Consider the following 17,336-nt stretch of genomic DNA (forward strand, 5'->3'; position numbering starts at 1 on the left):
AATTACTTAGTAATTCCTGAGGCAAATCTCCTGATGATCATTGACTCTGATTCATGTTCATAGTGAGATTTAGCTGGACAAGTTGAAGCCAGTTCTCTATCCAGTCCTTATTCATAGGTTACTGCCAACAGCTGAATGGGCCATGCATCTGTTTCTCAAACACCACAGTTTATAAACTGGCACTATAACATAAACTGAAATTCGGTATTAATTTATTACAGTCCAACAAATTCCATCTGTGATTATGAATCATACTCAAACAAAATAAACCAGATAAAGACACAAGATCTGACTCTAATATTGAAAGGGAAAAGGCGATTTCTGATATTCCTCAAATAAAAAGGTGATATTATCTAGCATAAAGGTGATATTGCTACGAATAGTGATGAGTGAACAAATGTATTATTAGCTAAAAAGATTTAATGTGTATCCTACATGGAAACCACTCCTTAGAAAGGCTGGAATTGCCAAATCATGGCTTCTATTACCAACAAGATAAATATTCCATGATTAAACCTCAAAGTAAATTTAGCCACTAATTTTAGTGGAACAGGCTTTTTTGCTAAGATTTCATTCTTTGAATGAAAATGACGGTAATTAAAAAATAAACATTTTGAAAAACAAATCTCTAACTCGTAATGTAAACCAAGACAAAATCAGAGGCTGTCTAATGAGGGAATGGAGACATTTAGTGAATTAAATGAACATTCACCCATTTTTAATTATTAGAAATTACAACAAATGACTTAAGAGAAACTCATCATTTCCATGAAAATCATCCATAGGTATTGAAAAAACAAGTTAGCTGCTAGCCAGCTGAAACACAGAAAGCAAGGAAAGAAGGAAGTGGAAAAAAATTAATGGAGAACAACAAAATGGAAACTAGATTTACACCACATCTGTAAGCTCAGTAGAATTTTACTGCTGGAAATATTGACTAGGATAGGATTTAGATGCTTTGTGCAGTATGCAATATTACATTGGAGTGGCTCAGTTGGGAAGACTCTTTGGTAGTATATTTCACCAGAAAATGAGATACATTTTTCTCTTCCTCAGAGAAACAATGTTAAGAGAACATGGTTGCACTGAGGAACAGGATATTATTGTCTTGAAGTCAAGTATACGAAGTCCAAATTGCAGAAATCTTATTCTGTCTGGGCATAAACACAGATTTTTTTATTTTTTATTTTTTTTATTTTTTTAAGCAGGGCAGTAGTTACTAATGTACAGAAGAAAAATGACAAAGAATTGCTTTGTATTAATTGCAAACTAAGCTATCGAAGATCACCTTTTCTACCTTACAAAGCCACTTCCCACAGGCAACTGTCCTAATAGGATAGCTTGAATCTATTGTCTTTCACTTGAACAGTAAATCAGTAAAAGAGCTTCAGAAAGAAATTATCCTTAACTAATAAGTTTCCCCACTTTTTAAATCCAGAGATGGTACTGAGTTAGATTACTGAGCAACTGCCCTTGTAAAGAGCTCTGAAGCAGGAGGTGAAAAATTTTATGTTAAAAACAGTTTTTATTTTATATACCTTTTTAAAAAAAGATAAATGCTTTTCAGTATTTTATTTAATCAACTAATTACATTTATTGTTTATATGTAGGTATTTACAGAAAAAATATATGTATATTGTATATGTATGACTACATACATTCACCATCTATACAAGTAATTTCACAGCTCAAGCAACAGTTGCGACCTTCACAGTCAAACTTCCAACTAGGCTCACTGACAGTTCACCACTCAATTAATATAAGAATAATAAAATTAGCAAGCCAAAAAAATCTACCCAAAATAACCAAAGGAAAAAATACAACAGCTGAAAATAGGTAATTTGTGAACCAAATACATTTTGTGGTATGACAGAATTGGTTTTGCAACTATAAACAAAATTATTAACAGGAGAGGCCTAAATATAAAGGGAAGCTATGGTAACCTTTAAACATGTGGTGTCCACACAATTCTTCCTGTGCAATTTGAACACTGGCTGGGTAACAGAGCTTTTGTGTAACTGGTAGTTCAGGGTCTGCATTTCAAATTACAGACTGGACTTTATATAGGCATCTTTGCTAAAAATGACAGCAAATGGTAGGAGAAAACTGTCTTGCTCCAGGGTATCAACATTCACATTAGCGCTGATTTTAGCCATCAGCTGATTTACATTAGAGAGGGGTTACACAAAGCATTAGTCTGAATCTCTTTCTTCTTTAGGGGAAGCAAATCTGGTGTCAAAATTTGTGGGTTCTGCCCATCTCTATTACATGTTCTAAAACCAGAAGGAAATACTGGTTTGCTTCATAGTAATAACAGAGAGAATATGGAAGAATTGTGATTAACTAGAGGAAATTCAGAGCATGGCTCAGAATTGTATTTCTTCCATTATCATCCTGTGATCATAAAGTCTTCTGCTCAATAGACAGCAATGACAGCAATGATTGCAGTGTAATCATTTATGCATTGATGATACAGTGATGTGGCATCATCTGATACATTGATTAGAAGAAAGACATTACTAAATATCCAATTTACATGGATAAATTCTTACATACATCTAATACCTTGGTATTTTGTGATCCTGTGGTTAAGTTATAGACCCAGGCAGAAAGCTAACCAGTTCAGGAAAGTGATAAATAGTAAGATCTTGAATAAGTCACAGAGAAGTGGAAATTCTTGCCTCAATTTTACTGAAGTAAATAAGACTCAGTGACCCTGAAAACAATGTCTTTTGTGTCAATTAAGTGTGAAAGTTGTGTTATTAAGAAAGCAGAACAAAGCAGGAGAAACCTGGAGAAGGAGAAAATCCCAGGACAACAACAACAAAAGGAAAAAGAAAACAAAAACTTAGGGGAAATGTTAGTGACAAGGGTAGATTGAGAGATCTGCTTTTGGCATCTCCAATCTCAAAACCTTTTATTTCTCTTTCAGTACAAGTAAGGTTAACACTTGAAAAACTGACACTGAAACTACTGCTATCCACTCAACATGGAGAAGTGTTGGTGGCTTAATTTCTGAGATGTTTAATATCTGCTTTATGAAAATTTGTTTTCATATATTTTGCCATTCTCACTATCTTCACCAGAAGATTTGGAAGGGTTTTGCCAGCATTAACAATAAAAGTAGAGAAGGAAAGTATTATTTCTGTTTTTGAATGCAAAAGTGGCCGAGAGAAGCTAAAATCGCTTGGCAAACGAGTTAGGAACAACAGACAAAAGCATGTTAAACATCTCTTAGCTTACTGTCCAACCCAGTGCCAAAGCCAGTAAAGCATTTTTGACAATGAAAATTGCAGTAATTGATTCAGTCACATGGATCTTACTTCCTCTGGATAATTCATGATCACGAACGCCATTTACCACATTGCTTCAACATGACTATGAAGATAAGATGAATAAACCCAGAGGAAAGATGCACTAAGATTCCTCATGCCACTTTCATATTCTATCCAGACTTTTATTCTGTCACCACTCAATGCCTTCTGAATATGAAACATCCCCAGTAAGAAATGGTGAAGTTTCTCTACCAAGTTCTCAATAGAAGCCTGAGATGTCTGGTGTAAAATTACACATTCCTACCTAGACTCATAATGAACTCCCAGATGTCTGTCTCCAGCTGTATCTTACTGTGACACTCACCTCTGTTTTAGAAGCTGTTTGTTGTCCTCCATGGTTAGACTATCAGCATGGTCCCGCTTGAAAATTTCAAAAGCTTCCTGACATCCAAGTGACATCTTTCCTCCTGCCCCAAGAAGAAGAAGAAAGAAAAGGGAACTACTTCAGAGTCATCAAAGTACAGACATTTTGCATTTATTTAACTCCTATTTAGACAAATACAGCAAGTCAGCCCAGGAGTCTTAAAGCGCTCAGAAGACTAAGTTCAGTGTTGCACCAACAGGAAAGCATTTTTGACAAAAGATTTCTCTTATCTGACAATCTAATTTTGTTTAATTTCACTTCTCTAATGTCTTAATATTTGGGCTGTATAATTTCTCAAGACATGAGAAAATGTTCATAATGCTCATGTTAAAATGTTCATAAGTAAAAACAAATTTTTAAAATTTAAACTATGTGAAATATTCTTAAGTGTGAGCCAGAGGTATTTTCACAACAACAAACTGCAATTTGCTTCTGTATTTCTTTCATCCCTGTTTCATATTGGCACCTAAACATACCTTGAATATTTTCAGTATTCTTGTAAGAAAAAAATTCAGGCTTCTTTTAATGATGTATAAGTTTCATCCCTCTTACTGAAAGTTTTTCATTCCCTTTTAAGTGAAACAGGTACCTACAAAAATGGTTGGTTCCTTCCTTTTACATTTTCAACATGGTGTTTGTTTCTTTTTGTGTGCCAGAAGGTCAAGACCTATTTGGCATTCAAATCTTTTTAAAAATCACTATGGCAAAGTATTACAGTCTGTATTATTTATAAGTTCTCAGTGCAAGATGAACTACAGATCCAAGTAAGAAATCATGCATCTGTATTAGCATTAACAAAAAAATTCAAAGGCTTAAGGAGAATGAAAAATTACACTGGCATCTGTTTTATCAGGAGTACATATATGTCAATAATTAAACAGAGAGAAAAGATGAGACTAGCACTTAAATAAATTACAGTAGGGAATATAGTTCAGGAACATGAAGCAGGATGAATCTCACAGTCAAACTCTGTGAAAAATCCAAAATTCCTCCACCTCTAATTCAGCCTCATAGCTGCAACTTAAACCTCCAAATGATATTCCTTAAACTGGAATTTGATTCTCCTTAGCTTCTTTTTCCTCTAGAGTCTTTCTTCTGTCCTACTTACAAGCTTTCCTTCCTGCTTCATAGCTATCGAGACCCTCAAATCTATTGTGCACAAGAGCTAGAAAGTTTCCTGGGAGTTCTCCTGCACGAGTTTTCTATATATTTTGTGCCAATGGATATGCAATAACATATGTATGCATGTATGGCAGTTATTTTCCAGGCTACCTGCTTTGCATTTTTGGTGTAAGTGGGGATGATGATTAACAAAACACACCGAAACAGGTTGGGATATGCAATACTGGGATGCTACACCTTATTGGGGTCTAGCTCTGAAAGCTGCATTTTATAGCCACACCTAATATGTTCTGCTGTCACTCATCATACTTATAATATCTGCATTACTCCCCATTGGCTACAGTGAGATTTCTGTAGTGTAAGATACTGTTTACAGTGAAGGCTGGTAACTAAAACTAGCTCTCTGAGTTCAATAATTAATAAAAGTTTAAAAAACTTTGTTCAAAATACAGTAGAAAAATTTGCCTTCTGTTTCAGTCAAAAGAACCAGCACATCTGTTACTAATTTAAAAATTTTAGGTTGAAAATAGAACCACCAGGAATGTTTGAATGGCAAAGCACACAGAAATGCTCCACCCTTTTTGAATAAGAAAATCAAAGAAAGATACAGCTCAAGAAAGATACTGCTGTGTGATCCAAAGGAGCAAGAGGATTTAGGAAAATATATTTTTCTGTGATGATGACCTGAGAATATAATGTTCATGTTTCATGCTTGCCTTGAAGAAAAACAGGCAGCTTTGCAAGCAGAATTTTATAGCACATTCATCCCACCACTAGCACTGATTTTAATATGCAGCCTGAAGTGACCCTCTAGAATTGCTTTTGTTGTAGAAAAAGTTTTCATTAAGTGCAGAAAGCCTGGATGAAACTCATGGATGAGCCTAAAATAAACAATGAAACACCCTTACTCATACATAACACTGCAATGTAAAGCATTTAACCCTTCTGGCAATGTCCTGCCTTTGAGAGTAGAAGTAAGTTTGGAAAACAAAACTATTACAGCAATTATTGCTTCTGACTGGCAGAAATGCATCAACCAAAATTAAAGGTAATCTGATAATCATTTTCCAGCGCTACATTAGGAGGCAGCAGATTTCTAGAGCCAAACAAAGCATACAAAAATAGATCTGCAGAACTCTTGTTAAGGGTCAATTTTCTGGTTTATACAGCCCATTTTAAGAAAATACAGAAACAGATGAAGTAGTAAACAATCACGTTCTGAAAATGGTATCTAAGGAAAGGATCTTGAAAGGGACCATTAATGTTGTACCTCAGCACAACACGAGCATAAAACAGCTACAGAAGAATGTTTCAGCCTGTAGACGATGACGGAGATGTTTAGGATGATAATAAAGGAATACAGCAACATTAATACTAGCAAAAGACTGCAAGAAACATTGGAAACTTAATGGAGTGGTTTTGTTTTCATTCTGCTCAGCAATGAAGATTATTCCCTCTCCATGCTTGATGTTGTATCTCCAATCATGCTGTTTACATTTCCTAAAATAACACTTAAGTTCATAAAGTAGCTTCACCTTCTTTCAAATGGCCTCCAAGTGCAAAGGTGCACTAATATTATTGGCATGCTGTTTCTCCAGGGCCTAATTCAAACAAATAAGTTATATGTTCTTTTAAAACAAAGTGCTATTGAATTTCTGTTTTTCTCTAGCTGTAAATAGAAACCTATGTATAGCAATATATACATAATATGAATAAAAGCAGAATTGAGAGAAGGAATCATTGATGATAACACATTTTTGGCAAGGTAGTCAAACAGTTCAGCTAAAACTGATGACTTGTAGAAAACAATTTCTTTTCCAGGCCAAACAATTTATCCTCTCCTTCTTTAATACCATGGCATAATGTTACAAAATAAACATTTGAAAATTCTTATCTAAGGAAGAATCATTATATCCTACAGGATGAGAACCAGGAAACACATGTCATCAAGTCACTACAATGTGAACTGGAATAATCATTACCATAAAAATAATTCAGATCACTGGAAAAAGCATAAAATTTTCTTGTAATCACATTCATGAACCCCCAGTTGACAGGGTTGCATTAAAAAGTTATAATTTTTGTAACAGTTTAATTCGAATTATACTTTTCCTCTTAGGTTGTGTAAATTTGCTCTAATATTAAAACACTCACAAATATGCCTGACCCACAGTGTGAAAATTACAGTAAACCTATTATTATTTACAGCAAATTCAAACAGCTGAAATTTAGGGAAAATTCAGGTTTGATCCATATCCTGTATTTGAATGTTTAAGGATGTTCTAATTGAAGGTTTGATTTCAGTCTGTACTCCTATCCAGTGCACTCCACCAACTTTCACATTAAACTAAAAGTTTCATTTCAATAGGCTCCTCTCGCAAAATGTGCAAATTACAGCTGTCCCACTGAACTTGGGTAAGTCAGAAGGGAGAATGACAATGATGGCTCACAAGCTCTGAACTAGAGCAACAATATCTGAAATGACCAAAAATAGAAAGCTTGCTGTAGTATTGATAATGGGCTAAACTTTTGAAATCAATAATAATTCAAAATACACCAATATTACAAAAGTGTAATAAGACTTTTGGATGTGGCTGGTTACTTTTTGAGGTGACATGAAATGATCAAAGTGACTTCAAGACTCACTTGTTTGCCTACGGCTGGTAGAGGCCTGCATATCTGCAAAGCCCCTGGCAGATATTATGCAGCCTATTCTATCACGAACTAATTTAGAGATTATTTATTCTATGCTGTTACATATACAAATGTTATTTACAGCCATCCAAAACAAAAATTGTTTAGTGCCTTACAAACTTTAATTAGAAAAATTAATTAAAAGAACATGTAGGGTATAGTGTGGCACTGGATGCTCAACTGCCAGCAGAGAAATTATAGGGCTGAATGCTATTTTTAACATAAATAGTATCCACTGGGATTACTCAAGAACTATATCTGAGTAGGTAAGGCACATGCAAATGTATAAACTTAGACCTATTTTGTTGTCACAAATAATCAAATATGTTTGTACATATTTAAATGACCATGCCATGATGATTTTTAAATGTATCTAACACCCACAAATCCTATTGCAGCTTGTTTTATTGATCCTAGTTTATAAATACTGGTCAATTTTTAAGGATTTTATTTTAGTGGTTTTTTAATAAAGATTTCAAGAGTGCTCAAACTGGAAATAGCACTTCCAGAGTTCTGAGTCTCACTGCCTTCTTTTTTTGTTTGTTTGTTGAAAAAGGGTTTATTGCTGAGGGAGAAGACCTTCATAAAGTTTAATGTGTGAAATTCACAGAAAACCTTGACATTGCTCTACAGTTAAGTATGGAAAAAGCTGTCATACAATAGGATGAAATTGATATCTTCTCTGTCAGAAAGTAGAATCACAGTGTCTCCTCACAACCCCACCTTGTAACCAGATTTTGTTCCTGGTGTGAGAGCTCTAAGGGAGTTCCATTAGCTCTCATGCCGGAGGCTGACAGTTTAACCTGCAAAAAGAATTGGAAAAAACTCTCCAGAAGAGAAAGGAGGAGCATTAAGACTGTTAACAAAAGCAGATTCAGGAATAGCTGGTTAGACCAGGTATTCTGATGAGAAAGGCATCTGTCCACACATCTGCCCACATATCTGTTTTGCAGAAACTACCTTTTCACAGAATCACAGAATGGTAGGGGTTGAAAGGGACCTCTGAAGATCACCTCATCCAACCCTCCTGCTGGAGCAGGATCACCTACAGCAGATCACACAGGAACACATCCAGGCGGGTTTTGGATGTCTTCAGAGACGGAGACTCCACAACCACTCTGGGCAGCCTGTTCCGGTGCTCTGTTACCCTCAAAGTAAAGAAGCATTTCCTTACGTTTAAGTTGAACCTCCCGTTTTCCGCTTTGTGACCATTGCCCCTTGTACTCTCAATGCACACTACTGAGAATAGTCTGGCCCCATCCTCCTGACACCTGCCCTTTATATATTTATAAGCATTGATGAGTTTCCCCCTCAGTCTCCTCTTCTCCAAGCTAAACAGACCCATCTCTCTCAGGCTTTCCTCATATGGTATATGCTCCAGTCTAATCATCTTAGTGGCCCTGTGCTGGACTCTCTCCAGTAGTTCCTTGTCCTTCTTGAACTGGGGAGCCTAGAACTGGACACATTATTCTAGGTGAGGTCTCAGCAAGGCAGAGTAGAGGGGGAGGATAAAGGCCCTCGACCTGCTGGCCATTGTCTTCTTAATGCATCCCAGGATGCCATTGGCCTTCTTGCTGTGAGGGCACATTGTTGGCTCATGGTCAGCCTGTTGTCCACCAGGATTCCCAGGTCCTTCTTGCCAGAGCTGTTTTCCAGCAGCTCAGCCCCCAACCTGTACTGATACATGGGGTTGTTCTTCCCCAGACGCAGCACATTACACTTGCCCTTATTGAATTTCATTAGGTTTCTCTCTGCCCGATTCTCCAGCCTGTCCAGGTCTCGCTGGATGGCAGCACAGCCTTCTGGTGTGTCAGCCACTCCTCCCAGCTTTGTATCATCAGAAAACTTGCTAAGGGTACACTCTATCTCTTCATCCAGGTCATTAATAAATATATTGAATAGGGCTGGACAAGTAGAAGACTTCGTCTTTGTATTCCTACCGAGTGCTCTATCCGACAAGAATTGCCAACTCTTCCACTGAAATCAATAGGAGTAAAAAGTCCCCTTGGCTTAAGGAAAGCTCTCATTCAACTGAGGGTTGTCTGAAGAATTTCAGGATAGTGTGAATTGTGAGTCTTCATGCTTACAAAGACTGTCAACTTGTTCATGCTGTTACGTATTTCCATTTATTATCAGATAAGAAAAAGGGAACTGTGGACACTTCCAAATTAAAATAAAGACAAATTATTTGTTAAGTCTTTGTAATAGAACTGAGGCATTAGAAGTGTTTGCATGTAAGCATTAATTCATTACATCTTTACCAGGATCCCTCAAGATATTATAGCCATCTGTTCTGAATGGAAAAAAAGTAGATGTAATAGAGCTTGGGAATAGTGAGTCAACAAAGAATAAATACTTACAAATATAAAAACAAATCCCAAACCAATATACAACAAGTATTTCCCTACTGTAAAGCTCAGCTAAATTCTTCATGAAAAGCATGTGTATTACATATGGCTACTTTCATTAGACTGCAATTCAAAAATGGGAAAGACATAAAACAAGGTACCCTTATTCACAGTGTTGAACTGCAAAACATAGTCTTTGGGAAAGTTAAAAGTTTTAAAAGAAAACCAGAATATTCAGACTCAATGAACTAACACTGTAATAATTTAATTTCTCTGGCTCTAGAGTTTCTTTGTTTATTTACAGGGGAGGGAAGACGGTAAAATGAATAGCTTCTTGAGTTTATGAGCATGTTTATTGTTTTACTGAATATTGATCTGGGCAGGTCAGACTGCACTCCACAAGTGAAAATTTCTACTGTGCAAACCCTTGAGTTGATTGGTCATTTACCTAGGCATCATTTTATCCACATAAAATTAGTTGATTGACAAGACAAACTATTCCTTGCATATTGAAATTGAAATAATTTATAAACAGAAGACAATTCACCACTAAATTAAACACTGCAAATGCCTAACAGCAAAGAACAAACTTGTACAGGAGTATGTCAGGCACAAATCAAAGACAAGTACCATTTCTACTGCAATTAATATTGTTAGAGGATATATGATTACTAAAAACAGGATTGCTTTAAGAGTACTGAAATAAAACAACAAAAATAGAAACCTTACACACAATGACAACTTTGCAAAAGTCAATTTTTATGAAGTTCAACTGGAATGCTTCCAAAAACAAAACCAAAACCCAACCACTTACAAGAAACCCATTAGGAGTAGGTTTCTACATTAATTAAGATTCCTCTGGAGGAATAGTAAGGCAAATATCAAACTGCATTTCAATAAAAAGGTTAAATGAAGTATAAGCTTAATTTAAAACAAGATGAAATTGACGATTTTAAGATTGTCCAAGACCACAGAACAACAACAAAACTCCAAAAGGAATATGACAGCTGAAATGAATCATGCTGACTTTCTTCAGTTTCATTATTTTAAGAAATCTCAGGTAACAGTACAATCCAAAATATTTTTTTCCTATTAACCCAGCTGTATGTTTTTTATAGCTCTAGTTTTGCAACAAAATCCTCTTGAACTTTAAAGCCTAATGATAGTCATGGTAAGTCTGATACCAGATTGAACCTTAGAGTGATCTCAATGTGAAAAGACTGAAACTATTGAAATATATTTCCATCATTTTCCTCTTCTGCAAAATTAGTATACTGGTTTGTCTACCTGTCAAACATTGCAAAGCACAACACTAGTGAGAATTACAAGATAAAAGAAAACTTAATAACAACTTAATATACTGTCATCACCTTCACCTCACAGAGAGTATATTTTCCTAGGATGTGTTAGACTGAGTTAAAAGGACCATTTTGGTCTGATTCTGTTTCTGTTAGTTATGGATTCTATTTCTCAGATTACATGGCATGGCTTCAAGATGCTGTAGAATATCTGCACTAGTATTAATGATTTACAGTGTGCCTACTTTTATGTTATCTAGTTACACTTTTATATTTTCTTTAAAGAGCCAATGGGCACCACAGTTATCAAATTCAAAGTGGGAGCAGAGGAGCCAAAGGTGCATTTAGAGGCTACTTAGCATGAACAAAATTTTTGCAGATACCAGCAGCAAGAAATGAAGTAGTGTATCTATTCATACAACCAAGTTTTTCCCATGTTCTGATACCAAAATTATTGCAGAAATATTTTACTTTTCATATATGACAACTTGTATGTCTCAAAAGATAAAAAATAATTTACAGCTACTATTTGCAACCATTTACTTCTTTAAAGTAGCCTGTGAGATCATATTTGATTGTATAATACATGAACACATTGAAAGTCCTTAATTAGTGGGTACAAAGAGAGAGCCTGAAATGAAGCATAGTAGGCTTGGCAGAAGCTCAGGAGGTGGATACTAAGGAAAAAATGAAGTCAAACCCACAAGAACTTTAGGAGACCCACCCAATGGTGCTGCCACTTCTAAATAAATAAGATTTACTTTTGCCTATACTGGAATCACACATTTCAGATAACTCCTCATAAAACAGGACATACATTTTATACTGCACTGTGCAGTTTCCATGAAACACTGTATATTAGAAATAGATCACAGTTCCCTCTCTTTACTTTGTAGGAGTCTAAATCTATTCCATTCAACAGTTGATGAGGTTGTAAAAATTTTACTAAATATAAGAAAGGGCCCATATATTAGGCACTTGAGTCACCTATCAACTTTAAATTAGACTACTGTGCTTAAGATGAAGATCTCAGTTAAGTAATAGCAAATTAAATGTCTATGTTTTGATATCATTCATGTATTTGCCATGTTGCAGTAGCAACGTTTGCCACCTCTGTTTTAGACCAGAAAAAGGTTGTTTATGTTAAAAAACTTGTCTGTCTTTTTCAACTAGACCAATATGTTAAAAAAAGATAGAATACTCTCAACAAAGTTTGTTGCGTTTATATATTCTAAGTTTTTTTGATAACAGATGTGGTATTTTAATTCTCCTTTTCCATATATCCTCCTCAATTTTAGAAAAATTACTCTGAATGGTGGGATAAGAATATTTTAAGAGCTCTACCAAATGACAACCTACATCAATGGAGTCATGACAGCTTGGACCAAATGCAAGTTAATTTTTTTGTTAGGGACATCTGTAGAGATCTGCATGTATTTTTGTTGCCCGGAGCATAGACTCCACCACCAATCTTGCTGGTAACACCATAAACCACAAAAGAGGCACATTTCATTTTCAGAGCAGTTTAGCAGAGGAAAAATTACTTGTTATAGACATCAATCTGGTTTTGGAAACTTACTGTACTTTTAATTTCATGCTACATTTTAGCTTTATTCTTTATTAAGATACTGAGGTTTTCTGAAGCAGAAGTCTGTACACACTACATCTTAGGAAGACAAGAAAAAAGTCTATAGTGAGTACATCATCAGTATTAATATGCCATAGGAAGTTTACCTAAGTTCACATAGTTTTGAGTTATAGCCATTAGCAATTATTGTTTGCAACAGTAGAAATTATGGCTCTGTGGAGATACTGATAAATTAATGAAAATTATTTTAAGTAGTAACAGTTCTTGCATTAACTTTCATTAAAAAAGGTAAAGGTTTAACTTTCTGTTCTAAAACAATTCCATTTTCTTAAAAAGGGTCTTTTCAGCTATTGTCTCATTTTGATTTATTTAATTCAACATGCTTAGATGTAAACATGACATTCTAAATGAGATCTTACCCATGACTAATTAAGCTAATAAGCAACAGCTCTCTCATTAGATCATAAACTCATGACTTTGCAGTTAGTACTATTTGATTTAATCTCATTTTGCCTACCGTAATCCACAAATTAACATATTCCTTCCTGGTGAATGGTTCTTTTGGAGGTCTGTACCACCAAAAGAACCCCAAAACCCAAAGCAAAATCCCCATACCCTGTATTATTTTTCATAACTTTTTAATGAATAAAAATATTCTTGCTACATGGGAACTGCAACCATGGACAAACATCACACTTCTGTTTTGTGCTTGCTGAAGAATTTTACTTTTGTGATTTCACAGAATAAAAGCTTCTGATAAAACTTTCCAGACATTCATCTCCACTCCTCTGCCACACTGGCTAGCAGAACTGTTCATGTGAGTACTCCCTAACTTGTTTCAATCAGAATTTATCAATTTATTTTAAAGAACAAATCTTTGCTTATCTAGTAAAACCCAGACTGGTGGATAGGACAGAAGCAGAAAGTCTGGCAATTATGAACAGTCAGGGACAGTAACCTCAGTTGGAAGAGGAGATGTATGTATAAAACCTCAAGGAAGGCTGGTGAGAAGGAACCATGTATTAGACATGAGTGGGGCTGCATGGTAGAGATGTAAATTCCAGCTGTATGCTTCTTCTGCCATTCTTCCAATACAGCTCAGGCTCAAGAAATTCTAAGATAGATCTGTGCCTTTCTTGACATAATGGTTTACAGGCAACTTTGAAAAGTTATGTTTTAATAAAAATGCAATCAGACTCTACTAATACATCAACCTATGCAGAGAAACAATCATGTATACTGAATGGAAATACTGCTTTTATCACCAAAAATATAACTGACAACAAACGATGACAGCTAAGCCCTTGCGAGGTGATTTTTCTTTCTGGTTATAAATTAATAAGACATTAATTATTGTTACTGAATATCTGCTTACATGCTTCTAAGTTCCTAATGTGACAACAGTGTTCCTATCATCTCATTGTATTCACCAATATTTCTCTTCAGTTACTTTAGGTATGACAGTACTTTCGCTCTGGCAATTTCACAACAACAGAGATTAAAGATTATCTTTGTAAAGCCACAGGACAACTGCAGAAGGTTAACAACGTGGATATATCATTTTCTTAGTGCTGATATATAATAAATAGAATACTCAAATTGTGCAACTTCCTGTTTCAGTGCTGTTCAAAAACCCCAACACCTCAATGTTTGGGTGTGTTTGAGTGAAAGAGGATGGAAGGAAGTTGGGCACCTCCCAATCCTATGTATCAGCTAAAGGCCTCTAAAAATTTGTGTGTGAAAAATTTGGGGCTTCCTACATATACGGACAAATGTGTAACACAAAATGAGACAAGCAAAAACCTCATTGCTTATCTCAAGACTAAAAGTAATATGTGGTAACAATTATGTTTTTGTGGTGTCCCTAGTTTAGATTGCTTGAAGGAAATAAAAAATGCTTGAGAAATTTCATTAATATTACATAAATACTTCTGGAATTCAAGAAAATATCACTGTTTATTCCTCTTGGCACAGGTGCTCCTCACAGAAGACCGAGAAATATTTGGAGAAAAACAACCAATAGGATTCTAACAACCCACTTGACTTAGAAGCAATACTGAAAACTCTCTACATTTTAAATTGAAGATGTAATTTAAAACAGGATTGTTAAATTCCCCAACTCGTACTATCACTTGATGAGCTTGGAAACATAGTTTTAATTTGGCATTGGTGCAATTTATGCCTGTCATTTTTCCAAACTTCACTGCTATGCATTTTGAAGTACATCATTACAATAAAATATAAAAGAATTTGCATTACACAAAACAAACAAAAAAACCTCAATTGAAATACAGTCTTTAATTTCCAATACTATCCACTCAAATACATAGATATGTCTAGGTTTTACATTAAAAAGACTGAATGTGAGAGCTCCCCACTGCCAGTCATGTCATCTTCAAATGGCTAAAAATGGATTATTTACTACATAGTATGTCCAGCCCTTTGCAGCCAGATCTCAAAGCTTCTTCCCTTCAGTCCAGGGATTCACCTGGACCTTTTCCTCTTTACATATCCATTTTTGGGGCACAGTACATCCACTCCAGGATGATGAATGATGAACACCTTTTATGTCTAACTACAGTACTGCTCCCAGAACCAAGAAGGAACATAAAGGAAAACAAAAGAGGAACGTATTAATTAAAAATTAATTATCCACCTGACAACCTCAGGCCACATAACTCAGGCACACAACACACTGGAAGCAGTACGGGGATGACATTGGCCATGAACCATGCTTACACTACTGCTGCTGCAAACAGTCAGAGTGAGGGTTTTTTGTTAAATATATCTTAACGCATTTTAATAAAGAACTGCTCCTTAATGGTAAGGAACTTTTATATTTTGAACTTAGAGTCAAAAGCTACAAGCACAGTAAAATTAATAGGCAGTTAATTCCTACTTTTCCATACTCTGTAAATGACATACCGCCATGGATATTAGGCCACTGATACCTTCTTTGAGGGCAGGTGCACTGCAGAGAATTAATTTCTATGTCTTACCAAAGAGAGAATGAATAGGCAGAGACAACTAAGATGTCATAATTGCTGCTAAGTTGATCAAAATATCTGTGCTATTCACATTATTCTCTGTCCTCAAAGAAACATTAGAAATAATCACGTTAGGGTTTATAAAAATAATTTTGAAACAAAAAGTGTACATATCTACTCCAAATTTAATCCCTGAAATAACACCATGATAAAATTAATTCAACTTTTTGATGAAGTTTCCGTCTGAATTTGTCTCTAGAGGCAGGAAGTGCCTTCTACCCTGTAGTTATGGGTTGGGGTAGTTTATCCCATTAACAGTAAGTCCTGCTGCCATAAAAATAAATATCCACATTCAGCAAAGTAATCATTCCTCGTCTTTATGTGCAGCAACCATTCCCCATGAAACAGAAGTCAGAGAGCAATTTGACACTGCTGTGTGGTAAAATAAAGCCCAGATTTGGCAACATCTATTTGTTTATAATAATTCACAGAATGTTTGTCTTCCAGAAACTTATCAGTAGATCTTCAGCAATTTCTTGAACATTTCTCTTTTTGTCTTATTGGAGGATGACTATTTATAGAAATATATAGGGTTTTTTTAAATTTTCAGGAGCTTACAAAAGGTTACAGTGGTTACACCTCATTTACTCTTAGAGGGATATCTACAGTACACGATTACACATTATTTTGCCATCCTCAACACTGATCATAGAAAGTAAATTAATTTAGAAGCTAAAATTTCTGATCCTGCAAATAAACATGCACTGCCATTTCCCCCACCAAATATGTTCATAGAAATCAAAGACAGCTAACTTATGTACACGTACACATGGATAAGCATGGAGATGCAAAATCTTTCTCCCTCCTGACAACGAACAAATGAAAAAAAGCCCTCTAATATTAGAAGGCAACCTTCACTACTTAAAATGTAAATTATTTTTCTTTTATAAAAAATATGTGCAACTGCACAATAACATGCAACACATTTCACATCACTTAAAAATGTTCTCTACAGATTCTGCTCCTACTATTTTATTGTCTACAGTACATAAAAAGGTAATCACAGAATGTTAGGGATTGGAAAACTGTCATTATTCTTATGATGCTTAGTACATGTCTATGGTATTAAAACTGATATTAATAATAAAAAAGTAATCTAGATTCTTCTGCATCTTAATTATTGTCTTTTGTTTTTGTGATTTGAAAAATTCACAGTTTAATCAAAACTGATGACATTCTTGTCCCAGTGATATTAGTGGCAAAACTGATTGCTCACAGAGGCAAGACTCCCCTGTTGGCTCTCTGACTCATCATATGACAGAGGTTTTCTGTTGAAAATTCAATGGCCTCAGTAGCCATATTAGGGAACTTAACTTAAAAATCATGTCACGTAAAGTATTTGAGTGAAATTCCATTTCATATTGGCACAATTCCCACTGTGAAAAGCTACTTCTTTCAGTTCCTTTTTAACTGAAATTTGTAACTAACTGAACTACATAATTAATATGCAGCAAAGGATCAAAAGATAATTATTGCACCAATAACCTCTGTAGCTCTAAATCTGCTTATGTCAAGACATGGAATTAAGAATGTTTTTGCC

Source organism: Antrostomus carolinensis, unplaced genomic scaffold (genome assembly GCF_000700745.2).
Source record: "Antrostomus carolinensis isolate BGI_N321 unplaced genomic scaffold, ASM70074v2 scaffold2878, whole genome shotgun sequence".
NCBI lineage: Eukaryota > Metazoa > Chordata > Aves > Caprimulgiformes > Caprimulgidae > Antrostomus > Antrostomus carolinensis.